Source organism: Malaya genurostris, chromosome 1, assembly GCF_030247185.1.
Source record: "Malaya genurostris strain Urasoe2022 chromosome 1, Malgen_1.1, whole genome shotgun sequence".
NCBI classification, from domain to species: Eukaryota; Metazoa; Arthropoda; class Insecta; order Diptera; family Culicidae; genus Malaya; species Malaya genurostris.
The window spans coordinates 148,145,706-148,167,932 of record NC_080570.1 but is presented as its reverse complement, the minus strand read 5'-3'; the positions used below and the strand labels follow the sequence as shown (position 1 = coordinate 148,167,932).

At 38.3% G+C, this 22,227-nt stretch overlaps 1 protein-coding gene across 1 annotated transcript in view; it reads left to right on the top strand.

Moving 5' to 3' along the window:
* The first annotated feature begins 6,787 nt into the window (after positions 1-6,787).
* Positions 6,788-22,227, top strand: part of LOC131426153 (protein unc-13 homolog B) — an 81,164-nt gene continuing 65,724 nt past the window's right edge. The window contains exon 1 of the mRNA XM_058588621.1: positions 6,788-7,828. The gene's annotated coding sequence lies outside the window, so the exon portion shown is untranslated. The remainder of the gene's footprint in view (positions 7,829-22,227) is intronic.

Below are 22,227 nucleotides of genomic sequence, written 5' to 3'. Positions count from 1 at the left end.
TTATGAGGTAAAATGTTAAAAAAAAATTAAAATATGTTTTCTAACTTTTCTCATAGATGGCACGACCGATTTTCACCGATTTTCACTAAGGTTCAAATGAAACTTCCTGCGGTTCCATACGGAATTCCTGAATTTCATCCGGATCCGGAAATATAGGATAAAATGTGTTAAAAATTTTATACTATCACTGGAAAGGGCGAAAGACCGTAAAAAATTCTAAATCGACCTCAAATCTTCTCCAATTGATAGTTATTATTAGTAGACGGTCAAATAAAACGATTTCAGTTATTCTTTCAAGAATCGAAGAAAATTATTTTGAAGAATACCACAGATGATAGTATGATTGATATGAGAAAGGCATCATTACACCACTAGGTGGATTAAAACAGGTTTTTGGGATGCATTGGTAGCTTTTGAAATGCTTCTTTACTCCAGATGCGGCAATTTTGCTATCTGACGCATCCATTCAACCAGGAATGAGCTTTGTCGCTGAACACAATTTGTAGATAAAAAAAACGGTTCTTGCGCTAACTTTGCCAGTGTCCATTCATGATTAAATTATAGACCAATCTGAACAAGTTTGACAATGACACAAGACACGGTTCACGCGTGATCTGTCGAAAACAGTGTTGTCAAAAAGATACCAGCAAAACATCACCCTTTATTTAGAATATTATTTTACTAATTTAAGACGATTCTTGTAATGAATCCTGTGGTCTACTTTCGTTTGACGACAAATAAATAAACAATAAACATTCGGCGAATACCGTTCGTTATATTCTGGACACTCTTTGCCATTTTATACTACCGCTCTCCTTCAACTTCTGTTTGACAACTGCCCGATTGTGCAAAATCTTTTTCCAAAACGTTTTTTTTTCAAGCTCTCCTGCTTGTACTTTAGAGAGTACATATTCTTGTTTGCGGTGAAACCCTGTTTTGTTTTGGCCGCAGCTTCAAATTATATTCCAAACCGTAAGTTTTTTAGCGAATTTATCGTCGAAAATGAGTATGAGTTGGCAAGGGGCTTCACTTCGATCAATGGCTCCTTATAACATTTGTTCGAGAAGTTGTTTGGTGGCGTACTGAAACGAAACGAGCGTAATTCTTTTCGCAGATGAATCCGTCTGATGTTGCTTTGACTGGTATTGAATTTCTTAGTGACAATTTTCTGGTTGAAATATTTGACTAAGAAAATATATGCTTAAGAGAGAAAAGATAAACGATGAAGAAATGAAGGAGCTGAAATACTGGATTGATAAAAAGAAATAATGAAATGAACATTGAAAACAATAAAGAATAATGAATAGCGTTAAGAGTTAATAGTTGAGGATTGAGAGTCAAGTTTACAAATTCAAGAGTTAAGAGACCAGAGCCTTGACTCAATAGTGATAAGTCAAGAGTATAAAGATAAATGTTTTGAGTTACGAGTCAGGAGAATATAGGCCGCGGTCAATATCTTAATGAAAATCCTAATTGAAATTATAACCATGCACACGCTAAAAAATCTGGATTTTTTTTTTGTTCGCCTTCGGCTCTTCAGCGCGTAGCAGTAAAAACGAAACTGCTAGTGCGGCCTAGCAGTTTAGTTTGATTCGAAACAACGAAAAACGTCCTTGATGACGCTTTCAAGAAAAACAAAAGGTTTGAGTAACAATTTACAAACTAATATTGAACAGACCAGTTCAATACTAGTCTTAATTATCCTTGTCCATGGTAGAGGATGTAATCTTGACTAATCTGGTTCAAACTCCATTCAAAACGAAAGTTAAGTTTCGTGACATAAAGTAGTTTATTTTTCGCTGGCAAGTTTTTTCTTAAACGAATGTTCGACATGCAACATGTTGCATACTTTGGAAAACTTGTCAATCAAATTTTTTGCGGCACTCAGCTGCACGAGCAGCATTCATAATTTTCCGTGTTCCAACTTTCGCATACTGACATGGGAAGAGGAAAACGAAACCTGTTCTCTATTGATGCAAGTAAGTTATGACGTGCTGAGTGGAGAGAGAAAAAGATATGATCTTCTAAACCGCATTCGAGAGGCTATAAAAAAAAAGCTAAGACTACTTGGTGGTTTTCACCTCGAACCCTCCATTGCACACTAAATCAGCTAACTAGATTAATGCAAAGAGTAACTTTTCTCGTTTTGCCAGCAAAACTTTTTAACGCCACCGCCCGCAAACTCCTCGGGGGTCTAATATTTAACGTTCGAGGCGGGTCAAGATTTAGCTTGACGCTCAACTCACACACACATACCTCCTCCCCCGTCCCAGTACGGTTCGGTTGATTATGGCCGACCACCCGGGTTAAGCTAAAAGCTCATTAAAACGGTTGATCCCGGTCGCCGCATCCGCATGGTTTTGCAAATCCCATTGTCGCCCGCCGATGGTCCGCTTTTCGCGCGTCCGTTTGTGTATGTGAGTGTATGCGCGGCGAGCATAGGCATAGGCATAGTAGCCACTAGAGACCCTTTCAAAATTACTGTGCGGTACAATTCGCAGCAGGCGATGAGAAAGGGTGCGGAACCCACAACAAAAAGCGCAACCAACCGCCAATGCCTACTTCGCTGCCTGTCGTACCCTTCCGCAGTCTGGTCTATTATACTACCATACCGTACCGTACCGTACCGTACCGTAGAGGATATCCTCCCGAAGTCCTCGTTTCGATGACAATTCTGTGCTCCCTTCTCTTCGCTCGAAAATGGTCAACACGCCATCTCTGGCCTTCTAGCTTGGAAGTTGTCGGGACATGGATTCGCCCTAACGACGACGACGACGACGGATGACGGGCCTCTCCGAAACGCAAACACAGCCATCGCTCAGAGCCGAATTCCTTGAACTCCGCACAATGGCAACCAGCGGACATACCTACAGTATTGGCGCGGCAAAAGGTTGCTGCTGCGGACGGCCACGGCGAAGGCAAAACTTGACCTGTTGATGTGCCGTTGCGCTTGCGTTGGAAAAATTGATTTTTCCCGAACGGATGGGCCCCTCTCAGGATCGCTCTCCGTTTTCGGTTCAGTTTCTCTCCCGCTCTCGACTGTCAAACCGCTGCTGGAAATGCTCGTTTGTTGCAGCAGTAGCAGTAGTAGCAAAACGTGATTCTCCAGCGGCGCCCTCTCCAGTTTTCCGTTTGATTCGTCACTGTGGAAACGTACCTGAGCGTAAGTGTTGCCGAATTTAATAGCGATTGCGATAATCGTTTTTCGAAAAATTTAAATTATGGAATTTGGCTGGAAACATTATCGCTGACAGTTATTGTTTTTCGAAAATTATATACTTCACTGTGATTTAAACACAACTCACTCGTTGGGATCTACACACATCTCTTTAGTTTATCAGTCGATAAATCATCGGATACCGAATGCGAATGCTTTTTTTGATCCCATTAGATTCTAATCGGAGAAAAAACAATCGGAGCTTTCAGCAGATACATAAAAATAAACAAAGTATGAATTGGTATTCCAATACTTACGACTTTGAGCAATGTTCAACCGTAGTCTGTAGTCGGTTTTTCTGACGTGACGTGACGCAAATCACATCAGCAAACGATACGCGATACAAACCCCAACCGCAAACGAAAACAGTCCGATATTCGCAAGACGTAGTTTAGGCTGTTTATGTCACCAATGAAAATCATTTATTTTTTGTCGTTACTAATTCCGTTGTTCATTCTAATTTCGCAAGTCAAATTTTAAATAGACATTTTTAACTTTTCTTTATTTGTTAATTCAGAACGCGTGCACGCGTTTTTTATTCATATTTGAGAACCTTTTAACTACTTGGTCATTCAAGCGAAGCCATAAATAGGTCGAAACGACAAAGAAGAATCATAAAAAAAAACACGAAACGTTCGTTTTTTTTTCTCATTTCGCACAATTGTTTCTGTCCACGGTACTGAACTGTCAAAATTGCATCTTCACTATGGAACGCGTTCAATCAACAGACTACTCAGGAAGTCAAACGAACCTGCAAATTCTCATGACCTATACACTTAAAAATTTTTACATGCACATAAATGGAGCGTCGCAGTTCACGCAAATTTACGTGGAAGAACGTTTAATATTGTGTCTAAAACTCCATGATATGAAATTCATTGAAATAAAAAAAAAGAATTTTGTAGCAACCCACCGCGACTTGAACCGAGAATCATTTTATCGCAAGTCCGTCTGATAATCGACTGAGCCACAGAAGCAGGCATCTGCTTGGCCGGTAAAAGGTGCATTTAAATTCATACAGTCGCACCTGCTAGTAGAACGCAAGTTGCAGTCGAAACCAGTAAAATTCAAGCTCATATAACATTAAGCCATTACAAATAAAATTTTCCGTCATTTGACAAATTAGGTCTTTATGAATTACATCGTATGAGGGATTAAGTCACCTGTAAAATTGTGAAATGATTTTCGGTTAAAGTCGCAGCGGTTACTACATCAGTGTTCTTTTTTTTATTTCAATGAATTTCATGTCATGGAGCTTTAGACACAATATTAAATGTTCTTCAACGTAAATTTGCGTGAACTGCGACGCTCCATTTAAGTGCATCTAATACGATGTAAAATCACAGGGTTTTTTTTAAAGAATATACATCATAAGCACAGATACCAGATTTGTCTGTAAATTTACAGATTTCTCAAAGAAGCTGCATACAATTTGTTGTCTTTATAACATTGGAATTTTTGAATTTTTATTTTTGCTTTCTAAGTTTCCCTCACTCTATAAAGTAATTGAAGCCCGCATAGAAAATTTAACCGTGGTAATTTTATTTAAATGTCACATAATTCATACCACAGCCAGAATTCGTTAGTAGGATCCTCGCCTGTTGGAGCATGCTATGTTTAAAATGTTCACTGCAACGTCATAATCTATTGTAACAAATATATTATCGTAACTAAACATTATTATAATAAAGAGGCCCGCATATCGGATTCTGAACTATTATTAGCAGCCCACATAAGAGACAATATTATTGACAATACAAAAAGTATACACCGGAATCCGAGAACCGGTATAATCGTACGTATACGTATACGTACGTATACCTTACAAAATCTACGTTTTTATTCGAATTTCGAAGATTAAATATGATTTTAATATCGTACTCTAAACGACGGTGTAAACTTTTAATGAATTCAAAAAATATGCTTAACTTTTGGTAGGAGCATGATATCTAAGATTGGGAATATTGGTTCTTTCATCTCTATGATAAAAGTGAGTAAGATCCAGTTTTAAGTATACGACAATTATCTACCGTCATTAATAGAAAACCAGGAACCAGAATAGGCCGGCAGCCTACTGATAAAAGCTACCGATTAAGAAATGAAATTTGGGATGGTATGACAGCCGTTTGTTTCGCCGCTTTAAGTGACAGTATACAATATTTAACACATTTTACCTTATAATCCCGGAACCGGAAGTCGGATACGGATGAAACTCATGAGTTCCGTATGGGGCCACGAAACTTCTCATTAGAATCTAAGTTTGTCAAAATCGGTAAAACCATCTCCGAGAAAACCTAATGAGATTATTTGACACACACAGACATTGCTCAGCTCGATGAACTAAATCGAATTATATGCCATTCGCTTGACTAGTCAGTTATTCAAAAGATTGCAAAACCTTTCTTAATGAGAAAACTGCTCATCAATCCAAAATTACTTTCTCTCCAGATAGGAAACAGTTTGTTATGTACAATTAACTCATCTTTCAATGTTTCATTGTTCAGTTGGAATATTTTTAGGTCTAAACGCTACATTTTTTTTAAAGGCTGACACTTGGTAACTTAGTCATTTGGATTGACATGTTTCTTTCAAACTTCCGAATATAGATATTCTACCATACAATTAAATAACACGGAATAAATAACTTTCTGCAGATACTCAGTAGAGGTAAACTTCGCATTAACCTTTGGGTATATATTAAGGGACCTAAAAACCCGATTTACAAAATTTGTCCACTGTTTACAACTATTGAGTCTTTTTGCCATCATTAATTTATCTACATCAGAACTAAAATACTGAACCAGAACTGAATTCTGGAACTGGATTCAAGAATTAAATTTGAAACAAGACTTAAACCGGCTGAGAATTCAATTGCAGAATTAAAGTCCGGAATCCAGATCAACAGATCAGGTAATAAATTCGGTTTTTGAATTCCGAACCTTAATTCAGTTCCAAAATCTAGCTGCGAAATCCATGTTCCGAATTTAGTTCTAGTGTGCAGGTTCTGAATTCTGGAACTGAACTCAGGAATTAAATTGTGAAACTGAATATAGGAATTAAATTCTAAATTTGAAATTCAGATACCAAAATCTGATTCAGTCATCTGCTCCAAAATTCAGTTCGGAGTAGAAATCCAGCATTTAGTTTCAGAATCCAGGTCTAAAATTCATTTGGACCTTCATTTGGATTTTTGGATTGAATTTTGTAAATGAATAAATTAAAGTTGGCATCCTAAATCTGTATTCTAGATTCGAATCCAGAACATTTAGTTCCAGAATTCCCCAACATAAATCAAGGAACTAAATTCAGTTCCAAAATCAGTGAAGAATCCAGAGTTAGGATTCAGTTTAAAAATCAAAAAATAAAATTCGAAATCCAAGCTGATAACATATTCTAATCTGCCGCCAGTTCTGGCTTTCTGGCAGCCCGGACATCGTTTTCGTTATTTTCCAGTGCTCTTCTCAGTTCTCACTCGCGAGAGTGAGAGAACCATTTATCGGCAGTGCCAGTTCGATGGAGAGTGCCGACCATGATTCGTTCAGAGGAAATGAAAAGTAAGAAAAGTGTGATCCGAACCCGACGGGATTGGGAGCGTGAAGACCAGTGGATCCAGCCAGCCACATAGCGCACGCATACATACAACGGCGGAGTGGAGCAAACCAGTAACGTTAATCCAGGAAGTGTCTCGGTAGCAAACATTTTATACGCGGTCGTCAAGAAGAAAAGGCTGCCACTTCACTGCGGACTCCACGGGAAACGGTTTTGTGTGAAAGTTGTGTGTAAAAAAAAGTAAGCAGCAAGGAAAACTCCTCCCCGCCGTTTCCCAGCCAGAGTGTGTGTAGTGAACCCCGTGGGCAGCCTGGCCTGTTCGGAACCATCCCGAGAATTGATTTTTCTTCCTCCTGTTCCAGATTTGGGTCCTGTTTTGCCCACGGAACAGTCGCGCGCGGTGTGTGCTCGTTTTTTTTTTGTTATCTCGCTCCTACCCGAACACAGGAATGGATCTGTGGAAAATTGCCTTTTCCTAAAGTGCAGAAGTTGCAAAAGTGAAGCCCTTTCCTTTGAAAACTGTTAAACTGTGCAGCTCCGATGATGAAAGCCCTTCCGAGCTCTTTCCCGTTTCGTCTTTGCCGTGTACAGAGCGTAAAGTAAAAACGCGTGCGAGTTCCCGAGACACGGTTGTGGGAACCGCCCCGTGGTGGGGTGGGAACGAGTGAAGGGGTGGGTAGTGCGGATCGATTGCCAAAGGATTAACACACACACGCGGGAGGAGGGTGATCCCGATTCGGACGCAAAGACGGAGCATTTTTGTAGCAGTCGACAGGAGCAGAACCAGCAGCCGCAGCAGCAGGAGTCTTGCCCGGAGTGCTGCTATGCCTTGTTACGTCTGAACCAAAATATTTACCCACATATCTCCGGTGGACTGCAGTCTTGCTTCGGGCGAACGTATCGTACGGAAACAGAACCAGTCGGAACGACATCGGCGGACAACCTCCTCCTGGTGGGCCCCACGGAATACCACCACCATCATCGGAATCTCGATCCCAGCTATCACGAGCGAGCAGCGGCCGCAGCAGCAGTAGCAGCAGGAGCAGGAGCAACCAGAAAAAGGTTTGGGCAACAGATTATCGCCTGTAGTATATTCATTCATTTTCCGACACCGTCCAACTCCTTCTAAGATACCCACCCACTAATCCCACCGTAAGACACTACAGCCTACAGTACGTACCTTTTTCTCGGCAGTAAATACGGTCTCCTCTGTAACACAGTCTGACATATTTTCCACGGGGTTATCTTCCATTTCGCCTTCGCCCGCCACACACTCGCCAAGACTCGGAACGGTAGGCGAAGCAACGGACTGACTTGCGGGTGAAAATTATGAGCGCCATGTTTATAACCATACGACCCTGCAGCATGTGTTGGAGGGGGGAGCACTGAATTTGGACAAGATAATTTTAAGACAATTTGTGATGAGAAATCCAGCTAACGTTCTCCCTCTCTCTCTCTATCTGATTGACAGCAAAGTGATCCGATAAAAGACAGCTCTATGAAAGCTATCATCAGGGAAGGGGGGAAGGTGTAACATTCATTTTTTTTTTTGCCAGCAAAGAATTTGTGTTTCTCCTCGCCTTCGGTACCTGATCAATATTACTTTTCGTTAGTTTTCCATCGTGCTGTCATCGACTTAAAGACGCTACCATACTCGGTACGGGGTACGGAGTCAGAATTGCTTTCAGCACGTGGGCGTTTCGTTCTCCTTCAATTAAATTCCGGGAATTCAGGACCGGGCCTACACGCAAGGTACTCGTGAGACCAGACTCACATTCAGCTGGGTATGCTCGTCGTTCATTTTTAATTCGGTTATGGTTCTTGCCGAAGGGTTTACCGCGTGATTGGGCACGAAAGCGATGAAAAAACTGCTTGATCTTAACACGCTGAACAGCGACCGGTTCGTGACGGACCGCTTCCCAGCTGAGCCCAGGCTGAATGGCTGAATTTCACCTATTTCCGTCGGGTATCCGGTAACGTACCCTGATTGGTAAAACGTACCTCGGGCCAATTGAATTAGGGCTCGCGTACCCTCTAAATATAGCGAGCGAATTGGCTGTTTCCTGTCTACGTTTGTTGTCGATTGAAGTCAACTTGTACTGGTACTGGAAAGTTTGCTGCTAAATATAGCAAAATCATATCTAGCTGCGAATATCATCAGTTTTCATAACAGGAGAAGTAATTGGATTGGAAGGTTCTCAAGATTGGCCGGGTTGTTGCCAGTCGGTAGTTCCTCCACTGCTAATTATATCAAACGAGCAACTCATATTGGCCGAACAGCCGGACGATATTTTCGTTCAGGCAGGCAAGCCCCGTTTCGTAGTAGGCTAGTCACCAAGTGACGTTTCCATGCATGAACGCACACATACACACATACGGGGACAGAGAGATTGATGGAAAGAAGTTCGAGTAGGCCGTGCCAAAATTGAGGAACGTGATTCAAAATGGGACGAACAAGTAATTAATTTAATTGATTCATCTCAAAGAGACGTGTCCTATTGACGAAAATACATATTTCTTGTTCAGACGTTAAACAAGCCCACAAGTAGTAGATGAAATACGTATCAAATCAGCATACAAATTGAAGATAAAGAATTTTTGAATTCCACTGAGAAGCTCAAGTGAAGAAACTATGAATTTCTCCCTACCTTTTTGTCAGTTTATAGATCCCGAATCGACAAACTTAGAAATAGAATTTCAATTTCAAGAACGTATTTCTGTGGCTAATCAGTTCTATACGCAAACATTATTTATTTTGTAAAAATAGTGCTTAAAAAATCGATCTAAATCGATTGATGTTAAGTAGACAGCACTTCTCTATCTCTCAGCGAAGTGTACTCGCTTTTTTGAATTCAAACACTCTGATGGTTGCAAAATTTTACATTGGTTGCAAAAATTTTACAGAATTTTTTGATGTGGAACACATCTTTATTTTCTATATAGGGGTGCAAATTAGAAACGCAAGAAAAAATACTCGTAGAAATGTGGTCAGGTTTTAAACACTCATAGCTCAGTATATTTTGTATCAATTATTAATATTATTTCATTATTTGATTGGAAATATTTCTTAGATTCGATTTGAATGTATCAAGCCACGTATTTTCAATTATAAACGATTGAAATTTTGATTTAGTAGCGAGCAGTGTCCTATTTTGTCTGCTAAAAATCTCCGACATATCGGATTTCCCTGCCATAAACGACGGTTTTGGAGGGGTAAGCGATACATCAAAGAGAAAGCATCGCTCTGATTGGTCAATCGATGCAAAAGCGAAGCTGTTGGAAGCACGCGAATCTATAAATAGAAGCAAAATTATAGCTAACGTTTCAGTCATATGCGTAGCATGCTAGCGGTAGGTTGTTGCTAGACAGCAAGACAAAAAGTGCCATAAAACGATGGTATGCTCTAATCTTGTGTCATGCAAGCTCGGATGAATTTCCATGTAATGTTGTTTCGCCTGAGAATTTGACATCTACCCCAGGGTAAATTTTGAGTGCTTAAGATTAATTTCTAATTTATATAAGATGAACTCGATTGATAATGACAAGAAGTTCATCGCTTCAACCGAAATCGCAGAATGGTAGAGAAATTTAACGCTATAAAAATAACTTCTTGCATACAAAACTTGAACACAAGCTTGGCGAAGAGAAGCTTTAATATCAAAATCGTATCGCAGGTATGTACAAAGATATACTTGCATACATTTGGGATATTGGTGTAATTTCGTCGGCTATTTGCTAGAATTTGCTTCGGAACACAGTATGAATTCTCAATGGATACCGAATCAGATGCAATAACCGTGTCCGAACCGAACCGTGTCGGTTGTTGCATCTGATTTGGAATCCTAGGAGAATTCATACTGAGTTCCGAATCAAATTCCAGACGATTTAACTGCCTTACTTTTATGCAATATGCAAACGATTTAGTCAAGTTTCTACTGAATGAAAGTGAACTGTCAAACTAGAGAGGAGAGAGGGGCGCTCCAACGGTGGTTTCATCTGTTCTTGTCTTTGAAGGGTGAGTGCTTTTGTGGTTTTATAGCAATAACGAAAAATATTTCCAGCAGTTGCAAGATGCTTTGAATAACACTCAGTTAGGAACATTGAAAGAAACAATATTTTGAAATGAAATATTTAGAAATGAAAACAAGTTGCATCTTCGGTTGGCATTTAGCTGAAACTGAAATAAGTTTCGCAAACACAACCATCTGTGACTGGATGAAAGCAAATTGTTTTCTTCGTTCATCTGAACTATGCTTGCTGAAATTCTTTTACTCCACTCTTCCGGTATCAGTTCCGGGTGATCAGATTCTTCGAAACTGTTACGTTAAAGCCGAACCATCGATCAGTCGTCGTAAAGTCCAACAGAAATACAAAAAATATTTTCCGTTACGCATTGATGGATTCTGTTTTTCCTTCCGCGTTGGATTCCGACTGTATGAAATCTAAAGTGAACCTTTCGGTTGGAATCAGATGAAATTAATTAATTGAATTCTGTCAGGAAATTCCCTTGTTTTGGAATGCATTTTCTTTCAACTTGGATTCGGTTGATTTACTTTGGCAGGATACCAAAATTTTGCTCCACAAGACTATGGGCACCTAGTTTGCATCATTGAGAGTTTTAAAATGCTTATCGAACAAGATAGAGCTCCCAGCTTGACAACGTCTGCTAGAGCATTATAAAATCTGCAACCAAGTTGATAAAATTAACGTTTGGTTTGCAGTATGGACGTTTTTGCCTTTCTCATATAGAAGTGATTGCATAACTTGAAAAACCGACTAGTGAAAATGGGCCCGGAGGGCCAAGTGTCATATACCATTTGACTCAGTTCATCGAGCTGAGCAATGTCTGTGTGTGTGTCAAATAATCTCACTAGGTTTTCTCGGAGATGGCAAAACCGATTTTGACAAACTAAGATTCAAATGAAAGGTCTCGTGGTCCCATACGGAATTCCTGAGTTTCATCCGGATCCGACTTCCGGTTCCGGAGTTATAGGGTAAAGTGTGTTCAATATTGTACACCGTCACTTAAAATATTTTCGGATGCCGTTTTTTTTGTTTTCTGCATTTGCGAATATAGAATTATCGAAGAGAAACTAAAATCAGTTTCTCAAAGTAACATTCACGTTCAACACTTCATCAGTAAAGACACTGTGTCCTAGTACAACTTAAGTGTCTCGTCCGCTTAGCGGTTTATTTTGAACTGCTGAGTGGCACGACTGTTCAAGATGAACTGCTATGCACTGATGGGTCAAGGACGATACGTAAAAATAATAAAGTAAGATTACGAACCTTTCTTAACAAACTTCAATCTCAACAATAAGTGCAACAGTACAATAATAACTTCTTATTAGTCCATTTTCTATGCACTTCTATGACTAAAATATAGCCGTAATTCCTTAGCTGGAGTATGACTGCATTCCATCTAGCGAATCGCGTTCAGGGTTGGTTTTATTTAGGAGAAAAATCATTAACATAAGATCAAGAACCTGTATATGAAAATAATAAGAAAATAAAGTTCAATGGAAATAATTGCATCTGAATTGGAATCCATGGAGAATTCAAACTGAGTTCCGAATCAAATTCCAGGCGGTTTAACTGTCTTACTTTTATGCAATCAAAATGCAACAAAATATGAATATTCAATGAGGCATTTTTTACGCAAATACAAGAAAAAACATGTAGTTTTTATTACGCAACTTTTTAACAATATTTTTTTTTAAATTACTTAAGATCTCCACGTTTCATGTTTTCAATTCTAAGACATTCGGCATCAATAAAAAAAATTTGATTTCGATCGATTTCTTGTTAAACGTGTGTTATCCCGAATTTTCTCTTACGTTCTCTGCATTGTAACTTTGATTGCACTTATCAAATATTGAATTTTTGCCTTTCTCATACAGAGAGACTATGCAATCACTGTGAAGACACCGACTTTTGAAGAGAGGCCCGGAGGCAAAGCAAAGTCTTAGCATTACATTCCTTTTGTGGAATTTGGCCTTTCTGTTTCAACAGACTTTGCAACCGAGCCCGGAGGCCCGGATCGGAAGTAACGGAGTAAAAAGTGCCTAACCGATTTTTCTCTTTCAAATTTAAGTCCTTACAGTCTTATAGCCTGCTATTGAATTGCATATGGATCCGAGTTCCTGACTCAGAGTTATGGGTTAAAATGTACAAAATGAACTAAAAAAGGGCACGCCATTGTCTCAGAGACCGGTCATTCGATTTTCATAAACTTAGGTTTCAAATGAAATCTTAGCGAATTACATCATGTTAAAGTTATAAGCGTTACGAAGCTTTCCACACGTTAATTTTGTAAGTTAGAAACGTTACGCAGCGTTACATGCGTTATTTTTGTAAATTAACAGCGTCACGATGCGTTATATGTGTTACTTTATTTTTGTAAATTATTAACGTTACAAAGCGTTACACACGTTACTAGTAAGTTGTTAGTATTCCGGGGCGCTCCATGCGTTCCTTTTTCGTAAGTCATAAGCGTTACGCGGCGTTATATGTGCTACTTTTTAGGGATATAAGCGTTACATGTGTTACTTTTTGTAAATCATAGGTGTTACTAAACATTACATACGTTACTTTTTCGTTGGTTATAACCATTATGAAACGTAACTTTTGAATGTTATAAGCGTGACGTGGCGTTACTTATTTTTTTGTAAGTGAAGCCTTACATACATTTCTTTTTTGTAAATTATAAGCGTTATATGTGTTATAATTTTGTTAATGATAGGCGTTACGAAGTGTTACATGCGTTACTAAGCGTTACTTTTTTATAAGTTATAGGCGTTACATGTTATTTTTTGTAAGTTGCAAACGTTACGAGGCGTAACATGCGCTAGTTTTTTGGAAGTGATGAGCGTTACGAAGCGTTATATTCGTTATTTTTGTAAATTATGAACGCTGCGATGCGTTACATGTTATTTTTTAAAGGTCATAAGCGTTACGAAATGTTACTTTTTTATTAGTAACGGGCGTTCTGAAGCGTTACATACGTTACTTCTTGCCTTTCTCTATAGAAAGGTATTAGAAATGCTGGAAAAACCGACTTTCGAACGGAGCCTCGGAGACCCATAGTGTTATATACCATTCGACTCAGTTCGTCGAGATCGGAAAATGTCTGTGTGTGTGTGCACTTTTCGAAGATATTTTTACCTCAATTTCCTCAGAGATGGCTGAACCGATTTTAACAAACTTAGGCTCGTTTGAAAGCTACTCTCGGGCCATTGATCAAGTGCGAAGGTCAAATGACTGCAATTTGTTTCCGGAGATATGATGGTATAAGTGACGTAACCCACAAAACACGTTGATTTTTACCGTTCTTATATAAGGGTGCTAATAGTTTGGGATCACCTCTAATTTCGTAAAACGCTAGTGCTCAAAAGTTTAAACAGCTCGAAAAAAGTCCTCATGTAAAATTTGAGCTAAATCGGACATGGGTAAGGGGTGCTGCCCAGCAGTTAAGTTGTGAAAATTTTCGATCTTGAAAAAGCACCGAAACCGAAAATTTTTTTTTGATGCCAAAAATCTTAAAATTGCATGAAACGTCGAGATTTAGTGTTATCTCAAAAAAAAATTTTTTTTTTAAATCGACTTTCTGGTATTTTTTTATTTAAGTTCTATTTTAAGTCCCAGAAAGTCGATTGAAAAAAAAATTTCGAGATGATGTCTCGACGTTTCCTGCAATGCTAAGACTTTTGGCATAATTTTTTTTTTCGATTTCGGAAATGTCATGTAAGTGGACTAAGAAGGGGTTTTTTTAGATTAGCATCACTTTTCTCCCTACTATGTGATATAAACACTGAAGAATGCTATTATGCACTACTCGATTCAATCTAAATCAATTGGAGTCAAAAACGAGCCCAAATTAGTGTCACAAATATTTAAATAAAAAGATAAAAAATGTTTTTATGAGACTGTTTTGAAGAAATAGAAATGCATTATCACACCACTAGGTGCATCAGGAAGGTTTTTTTTAATGTTATAACCAATGGCGTCTCGTGACAAAATTCACGAGTTTTGCACTGCTTATGTGGTATATCAAATGTAACAGTTCGTCGAAAGTGAAAACTAAAGATTGAGGAATGGATATTCGCTTGTGTTCTTCATTACAACGAAAAAACGATATACTTCTGGATACGAATTTTTTATTAAACTTATATCGTATCATGATACAAAGAAAAAGAATTCAGCCCTCTGCACGTCGAGCAAATTTGTCATTTACTTCATCAATAAAACCGCTTCGAAGTAGCAAATGAGACAGCAATTTGTTTTCAACTGCCATAAACATGAACCACTGGAGGTTTTGCTCTCAGAGCCAAACGAGACAGAGAACAACAAATCTCTGAGCTGAGCTGAGTAATTGCTTTTCTTCTGGAATCTGTGCACTAACTTATGTGCACGGAAAAGACACAAGATTTGCCTCCAATATTAAGTTGGGTGTATATGAGATGTGCTTAAATACACGCAATTTCAATGCACAAGACAAAGTGTTCGACTTCAGAGCGCCACGTATTGGTCACGGCAATGCGATATGAAACGTTTGAACAGCAAGCGCTAGTAGATTAGGATGAATTTGTGCATATTGTACTGTTAACAAAGTGGCTCATTATTTTATATTGGTCCAATTAATCCTGTTTCATCGAATAGAGAATCTAAAAAAATTGAATGCGGCTGGGGTTGCAGTCGAATCCTTCAATTTGACCGGTTGTGCAGTGAGAACGAAACGCCACTGGTTATAACGTTACCAAGTGTTATATGTGTTGCATTTTTGTAAGCTATAAGCGTTACGAGGCGTCACATGCGTTACTTTTTTTGTAAACTAATGGCGTTACAAAGCGTTACTTTCGTTACTTTTTGTAAGTTAAGCGTAACGAGTGTGTTATTTTTGTTGAGGGTTATAAGCGTAACAAAACGTTGCATGCGTTATTTTTTGTAAGTAACCATCGTTACACGGGTTACTTTTTTTGTAAGTTATAAATATTTAATGCGATACTTTTTCGTAAGTTGTAAGAGTTGCATACGTTACTTTTAGAGTCATAAGCGTTACATGCGATACTTTTTTAGGGTAATAAGGGTTACTTTCTTAGGGTTATAAGCGTTACTTTTTCGTTATAAGAGTTTAATGCGTTTTTTTGGTAAATTATAAGCGTTTTGAGGCGTTACTTTTTTGTAAGTTATAAGCGTTACGGGACTTTACATGCGTTATTTTTCTGTAAGTGAAAGCGTTACGATGTGTTACATACGTAACTTTTTTGCACGCATATAGCGTTATGAAGTGTCACATGCGTTACTATTTTTGTAAATTATAAGCGATAAGAATCGTGATTTCTCTGTAAATATATTGGCGTTGTGTCCACTCACTATGATGCTTCTAATCTGAATCGAATAATCAGAACGCATAATTTCGAAAACGATGGGGATTTTTGTCACGAGCTTCAAGAAGAATTTCCGAATGATAGTGAGCTAGAGTGCCTTCAAATGAAACTGTATTATTCAGTGCAAATCATGAGCAGCTTATATTGACAATTTTTGAAATGCCATTTTGTCCCGGATTGGCGGCTCAATGCAATAGGGCACTGGTCTTACAAACCAGTTGTCGTATGTTCGAGCCCCGACCTGGAAGGATTCGTAGTGTCAGTAGAATCGTAGCACCAGCCATGCAATGGTTCTGTACACTCTGAATCGGCTGCGAAGTCTGTTGAAACAGAAGGTCAAATTCCACTACAGGAATGTAATAGGGTAAGGGCTCCCTATTTCATCTCAGTTCCAATTTCCATCTCATTCCTTCACCTCGTAACTTTGAACAAGTTTTAACTCTGATTTCATGTTTTAAGCTAAATAACATGTTTTACTTTTACGTTATATCATATTCAGAAACGTCACATTAAAACATGTTTTCCCGAAATAACATGATATAATTGTCAGTAAAGCACAACCCTGCTAACATTTTCCGTCACATTACGACTATGTCAATCAGAGATGCCATTTATACAGATTTATCTGTATTATACAGATTTTTACATGCTCATACAAATGTAATACAGTGTACAGATTTTATACAGATTTCCTTAATTTAATACAGATTTATACAGATCTCACAGGTACATATCTGTCTGAGCTATCTTTTAGTATTTCATTCCAGTGACGAGATAAAAGTCTATCAATCAACGGACAAATCGCAAATTAATATGGAAATCTGTTGTGAAATCCATTTATATTATAATTTGAAATCAATTTGAACTGATATTCAAGGAAGTAATGGCATCATGAATCTTCACTGTTAAACACAGAGTTGAATGACCCGACTTGACGTTGCATATTGAGCGTTGAGATTCCATGTCAAATTATGAAGACAAGATTTTCAACTTAGATAAATATATTGAAATACAATTCAATTGTTATGAATAAAATATTTATAGAAATATGAGATTTCGTCATTGAATATTCTTGTGAGCGCGGCAATTACTGATTGAATCTACAATCCTACAACCACAATCTATTGGAATAACATCTTTAGCATCATTTTGTTGTAAGAATTTAATTATATTAGTAATTGCAGATTAAAACAGATTTTTTATACAAAGTAATACAGATTTTCTATAAAAATATCTGGCATCTCTGATGTCAATTGACAAGCTGTTCAACAACAGCAGTTTTCCATCAAAGTAGTTATGTAATCATAATAAAACAAAACTGGAAACTGGTACCAACGTTGCCAGGTATACCGATTTCTCGGTATTTTTACAGATTTTTCCCGTCTATACCGCAATACAGATAAGTACTCCCGAGATACCGATAACTCACAAATCATACAGATAAGTACCGATTTTGGTTTTTAGCTTGAATAGACATGAGAAACGGTTTTCGTGGGACCTTTTGCTTTTTTGCTCACCTCTTGGTGACATTTTCTACTACTACTATTACTACAGATAGATTTTTGCGCCGAATACAGATTTTTGGAAAAAAACGACCTGGCAACGCAGACTGGTACAACCACTTTTGTTTTTGAATTAAAAGATGACTTTTTTGATCATTTGCTGCTAAAAAATATTCGGAACGTAGGCAATAAGCGTTAAACGATAATATCCTTCATAGCTAGGAGAAGTCCCTGGCTTATTTCTTATTTTTCGGATGCAGTCAAAATACTTTTTTCTTTCCTACCTGCGACGTAGGCACTTTTGCAGCTTGTTTATAAACAAACTCAACACCAAGTAATATGTGCGTATAACATAATCTTAGTGTGAACAGTGCGGTTTTAACTTTATATTTCTATCGTTAAAACATGTTATTTTCTGCAGGTATGAACATAGTATAACGTTTTACTTCTCACTTTTTATGAACCTTTACAAATCTGTATTAAATTTAGAAAATTTGTAATCTGATTTAACGAACTCGAACGCAAAAAACTATACAGTACAGATAAATCTGTACAAATGGCATCTCTGGTTCTGCATTTTGTTTTTAGAAGAGCTAATGCCTAAATAATAATAATTCTTTTTATTTATTTTTTTTAAGTTCTCCAAATTAACTGCCCAGTAAAATTTCACATTTGAAACGAAAGGTAACGAAAACGATCCAAAAAATATAAACGTCGAAATGATTCCAAACTATTCCTAAAATTATCGTGTGTTGTCTCATAGTTGGCATTAGACCCTTTTTTAAGGAAAATTCTGACATTTTGAACCTGAGAGTGTAATAGTGCAATATTTTGGTTTTGATTGCTGTCGCCATTGCTAATTTATGGGATGTCTAAAGGACCAACGATAGGATGAATATAAAACCTTTGAGATGACGTTAGGAGCACAGTAGTGATCATATCAGAAGTGTTTTTAGCTGATTTTTTAATTATTATTTTAATTTCTAAGGAATGTGAATCAATTCCCAATGTGGAGCAAGGCGAATTAAGCAGAAATATGAAAAAATCGTAGTGATTTTGGTGGCTAAATCATGTTTTTAAGGTATCGTTCTTAAAAATGAGATGAAATAGGGAGCCCTTACCCTATCAAGGCTTTGCTTTGAATGTAATTCGACGCTCGTCCATCAGATTTCGTTTACTCGCACTCACGCAAGAAATTTAAAATGGTGTACTATTTGAGTTTCAAAAATCTCATTAATTTAAAACAAAATCGTCGAGCGGTTTGAAATCTGTTTCAAATTTGTGCTCGGAAAAAAGAACTGGTTCTGAGGTTTACTATTTTCCTCTTAACTTGTGCACGCTTTCGATGACCATTTTTCGTCCATCTAACAAAATTAGATTCTTCGTAAACGCCATTTTCAAAATCCGGCTGCAGGCATTTCAGAATTTTACCTGCAATCCTTGTTAACAAAATAGGAATGCCGGTGACGTACTGTGAGTAGGGTTAGCAGTCTGTGTATGACAATTACTCCAGTTAATGGTTGAACATGCTGAGGATTGAGGATAGGCCGAATTCAAGTGCAGCACTTGAACGCCAATAAAGGATGCAGTTGTGACCCACTTTCGCATAGTAGGTGCCTAGCAGCTTGAGCTCTGTACGTTGTGTACATAATTCAGACCGGGTGACGTTCCCGTCAAATTCATCAACAAATTATTAAACAGATCTCAAGGCTGATTTGATAATTACGCAATTTATATTCATTGCATCGAGCCAAGCTTCCAACCGGACAGATTCAAGAGATAGTTTCATTAATTAGTAGCCATTTAAACTAGGCGCATTGTAGGAAAACGGCAGAAACCACGTTTTCCGGTTTCAAAGATGCTTGTCATTTCTATACAGTCTTTAAGATGGAGAAAACTGATATCAGAATGGCTCTGGCCGTTTGTTTTAAGTTTTACGTGCTCAGCGAAACTGTTTGTACACAAACAATAGCAATCATCAACTGTTGCAGCAGTTTGGGAGAGTGTTCAGTCCCCCTTTCCCCCCACCCCGTATCAACCCCGACTCGAGAGGGATGAGATGGGGCGGTTGCGATAGCAATGCAAATTAAAAATCCAAAACCAGACCAAGAGGATACTCTTCTGGATACCCAATTTCCCGATTCCACTTAAGCACTCCGGGAAAGAGGTCAAATCACGATGGGCCGCCGTTATGCCGCCTCTTTTCTAACCGTGCAGCAGATTCCGACTGAAACGATTGATTGGACAACTGTTGTCGGAGGCACGGACGACCCTTTTTTTTCTTGACTCGTTTTTGGCTAAATATTCTTACGTATACGCGTTTCGTGCAGGATCGGAGAAGTGCCATCGGACGAATATTTTAATCTGATCGAACCTTTTTCGTCCCAACGCCCCCCCGAAAAAAAGGGGCCTGTTCTGAAATGTGCTCTCCCCGGTGAAGAGGATTTCGTTCCGTCGGACCATGATGATGGAACACAACAATATGAATCGATACAAAACAAAAAAATGACTGTTCAGCGTCCGCAGCAGATTGTCAGTGGGATTGAGCCTTGGATTATGTAAATTCAAACTGTTTTTTTTTCACAGTTCTCCAAATATCGCTAGCATCGAAACGATTACACGGACGCGGTTCATGAGTAATTCTTCGGGCAATTAATGCCTAATGATCGAAAGCGAGCACATTAACCACATCATAGGAACTGACATTTTGGTGGTGGCATGGGTCACAAAACCACTTCGTTCGATAATCATCAACATAAACAACAACAACTTTCGAGCACAGCTCGGGAAAAGTTTCCAACTCCGGTTCCGGTTTGTTGCTGCAGGATAATGTGTGGAAACGCAAGTCAATTTTGTGTACGCGTGTGCACGAAGAGAGGGTTTTGCAAACTACGGGCTGACTGTTTTAAATTGTGAATAATTTATCCATACGACCAGTCAACAAATCGCACGGAATGGTACTTTACCAGTGCTCTTTAGACTGCAATATGTTTCACATAACGACCGTGTCGTTTCGAATCGTTGAATAACATTATACGTTTTGTTTTACAGCTTACTTTTCTGCGGATGTTTCAATTCACCTGTTGGTGCAATGATGTCTTTTCTTATATGCTATATGAATGCCACCAATTCCGACAAGCCTAAATTCGTATATCCCTGGAAACATTTCACTAACGCGTGAAATATTTCTCAGACTGACGAACGTATGTCTGTTCATTGTGTAAAATCCATTTTTGGTGATACTACAAGCTTTTAGATCGAAGATGGCGTCGAGAGAAGAGTAAATGTGAAAAGCAATTATGTGCGGCCGCGATGAACATCCGGATCAGTCAGTGAGAAATATTGCAAAAGAGCTTGGTTCGCCGGCAAGCCCTTCTCTATAACGTTCCTGAATCATTCAATACACGTTTGACAACTGCCAGGAAGGCTGAGAGCGGAATAAAAACGGATTTCAAGAATCACCAGAAGGACGCGAATGTGAAGCTCGGTATCGAGGAAGTTTTCCTGCGAGATAATGGACGATGAAACTTATGTGCTGGAAGATTTTAAACAATTTCTGTTTACACTGCCATGCAACGGAATGGCGTAAAATAGCGCTCAGGACTAAAAAGGGCCAAGTTTTCTTAAAAAAACATTAAATTTGGCAGGCAACATACAGCTGTGGTCGAGCAAGCCGAAGCTTCATCACTACCGGAACGGTAAACAAGGAAATATAGCACGAATAATTCCTAAAGAAGCTATTGTTCTATGCAGTTACGACGTTTTTTCCCTATTTTAGTCTAATATGAGATTTTGTCACTACGTCAAAGATGATTTGGAATGGCATAAAGTGAATGGATTCATGTTGTACCGAAAGAGGCGAATCCATTTTGAGCCTGAAGACAGTGGGTCGCTTACAGATTATAATTATCCCTTCCTGGCTCTCTCAATTCCGTTTGCGCCTGTGTTTAGGAATATTGTTGAGTAGATTTTATTCCTCTAGACCAGTGATTCCTAAACTGGCAGCGAAGCGAAATGTTTTAAACGCTACCGTGTGTTGCCACGCACATTTCAATAGATATTACAATCGTTATCTAGATGTTTGGGAAAAACTAAAAAAGAGGATAAACTTTACGTATTTTCAACTACAGGCGTTTTTGTTAAAAATCAGATAAAGAAAAGTTTTAATTTATTTAAATTGAGGTTCTAAAAACTGTTTTATTTTCCTTGGGCTTCATTTTTTTATCATTTTCAGATACAGATTTTTGATCCGATGCTAAAGATTTTTGGAATGCAGTCATACTCCAGCTAGCGTATTCCGGCTGTATTTTAGTCATCGAAGTGCATATAAAATAGGTTTGGTATGAAAGGTTCGTAATCTTACTTTATTATTTTTTACGTTTCGTCTTCGACTCATCAGTACATAGCAGTTCAAATAAACCGCTAAGCAGACGAGACACTTAAGTAGTACCAAGGCACAGTGTCTTTACGGATGAAATCTCGGACGTGAATATTATTTTGAGAAACAGATGTTAGTATTTCTTCGACAATTTTTGTTCATTAGTCCGGTGACTTTCATGAACGATAATTAAGG